The 2500-nt window shown below is 40.4% G+C and overlaps 1 protein-coding gene across 1 annotated transcript in view; it reads left to right on the top strand.

Moving 5' to 3' along the window:
- The first annotated feature begins 1272 nt into the window (after nt 1-1272).
- si:ch73-375g18.1 (kinesin-like protein KIF1C) overlaps nt 1273-2500 on the top strand; it is a 25756-nt gene continuing 24528 nt past the window's right edge. The window contains exon 1 of the mRNA XM_067370684.1: nt 1273-1751. The gene's annotated coding sequence lies outside the window, so the exon portion shown is untranslated. The remainder of the gene's footprint in view (nt 1752-2500) is intronic.

Raw genomic sequence — 2500 nt, 5'->3', positions numbered from 1 at the left:
CACACACACACACACACACACACACACACGCGCGGTGTGACGAAGCATGTGACTGTCACGCGCCTCTACCCTAAAATCATTATCATAAACAAACACCACAGAAATACCGTGAATTATAATCAGAGCAAAACTCAAATAATTCCGCGACATTCTGTGAATGAATCCTGTCAGTGCGCGTGCGTGCGTGCGCGCTACCGGTGATAAATTTGAATGCATTTGACTGGATTTGTTTCTCTTTGATCTAAACTGCTTGTTCATTTCTTTAAATTTATATACATAATAACTTAACTGTTTTTCACATTTTTTTTTAACCTCCAATTTTGGATTTATTTTTCTTTGTAAGAGTCATAAAGTTTATCAAACTGATTTCAAAGTGAAGGATTCATTAGTTTGAATAAACATTGAATCAAACACTATAATAACATCTGAGCTGATCATTCAATATACTTTATTTCTGACAAAACATCCCATGATGCACGGTTTCAGTAGTGACAGTAATGTGTTGGTAGTGACCACATCACATGACACAATTTAATTCACATACTAAAACATATTAAAATACTAATGATTTGCATAACTGTACTAAAATTTTGTTTACTTCCCCCAAATAAATGATTATGAGTTCCTTTTATCACTACCGGAAGTTCCCCACATGTTTCAGTATTTCAGACACTTTTGAGCTCAAAGATGATGATCAGCACATGGTTATCTAGCACAGATCTGAACAGTTGAACACACATAAACACTACATTTAATGAACTACACCCCAAAAAAGTGTGCTTAATTGCAGAAAAAGGTGTGTGTTAGTGACGCTCCTTGAAGCTCTACACAGATTTTCATATTTTGAACACATTTAACTCAGAATGATGATCGATCTGCTGTGAGAGGAGGAACACAGGAATATCTCCTGAAGTGTGTTAAAATCACTCAAACACACACTGTTCCGGTAGTGACGTGAACACGAGAGACACTTTTTACATAAAGATTCATGATATAACAATAGAAATATATATATTTTTAAACTTCACTTTATATACATTGAAGTTGAAATTTAGTGTTTAGGACAGACTCCTCTCAACTGAAAGTAGCCAATAAATGATGATTTTATATTGTAAATGTTATTGTGGGATTCATCAGTAAACCTCCTGAATGTTTTTAAGCGTGTGTTGGTTGAGTTACAGCAGCAGAATGGCTGATCTTCCGTGTGTCTCACAGTGTAAATATCTTTGAGTGTGTTTGAGGTTCCGCCCCGGTGTCCGGTTCGCTCTCGTGACGTCACTCGCTGGACTCTCGGCTGCGCGAGGAGAGGACAGGACGGGGTGGGGGGCGCGCGCACACACCGCGGCCAGCGGCGACTTTTTCCTCTATATTTTTAACTTTCTTCTCCCTAAAAACCTCCTCATCGGCCCCGAAACACGCCGGGCGAGCGTCCCAGCGGCTGGAGAGCAGCGTCACCGACGGCACTGCGGGCGATCAGCGCGCGCGGCCTCCGCTGGAAAGTTTCTCGCCGGCGCTCGTGACAGCGGCTAAAGGACACCGGCGGGGATCTCGCGCGGCTCCGGGATTTAACGAGAGGGAGACTCGCCCGTCAGCCGCTCAAACACTAGAGAAAATCCGTGCGAAACTGTCAGAGTTTGTGTGTAAATATAAATAGAGTGAAAGTCAGAAACGGAGAGTCGCAGCGCCCCCGCCCGCGTCCTCCGGTAACCTCACCGTGAAGATCTCATCCGGATCTACGGTTCCCGGTGAAGGTGAGTCATTTCCCCCCAAAGCTCAGTGCTGTCAATCATCATGTACAGATGAACCCTTAAAATAATATAATGTTGATCCATCAGTGAGAATATGGAGGAGAAACTGCTCAAAAATCTGCAGATATTTATATTTAGGGGAGAGCGGGGTAAGTTGTCACACTGTCGAACATTTACTGAGCGCCACACATCACAGCGGTATAAATGTTGTATTCATCACATGTTCATATCTTCTCTCATTATGGAGTTATAGACTGTTGAATAGAGAATGTGCGCTTGTGACACCAGATTATCTAAAAATAAGAACACAACTACTTAATTATTATTATTGATTAAAATTTTTAAATTCAAACCAGAACTGGAAATATAAACAATCACGCCTAGAGAATTTGGAAAAACAATTACATTAATCCAAACACATTAAGTGGCAAGATCACTTTAAACTCAAACTTTCTCTGGCTTGCACAGATCCGTGATAACTGAATGGAAAACTGCAGATAACTCGCTTAACTTGACATGTTTAACCTCTTTTTTGAGCATGTTCTCTGTGTTTAGTTGTACTGGGGCAAGTTGTCACATGTGAGTCATTGTGCTAATGTTGGCCATAACTGTCTCCTCTATGTTGTGCAGATTAATCATGTTTAACATTCATACATAACAAAGTTGTATTGCATAAAATTTAAAGTGCAAATGTTTTACTTTTTAAGCCAATAAATAATATAATTGTGCTACCCTCAGATTAGAGCGATATT

The sequence above is a fragment of the Chanodichthys erythropterus genome, chromosome 20 (assembly GCF_024489055.1).
Source record: "Chanodichthys erythropterus isolate Z2021 chromosome 20, ASM2448905v1, whole genome shotgun sequence".
Taxonomy (NCBI): domain Eukaryota; kingdom Metazoa; phylum Chordata; class Actinopteri; order Cypriniformes; family Xenocyprididae; genus Chanodichthys; species Chanodichthys erythropterus.
The sequence above is the reverse complement of the archived record's forward strand: the minus strand, read 5'-3'. Positions and strand labels throughout refer to the sequence as shown.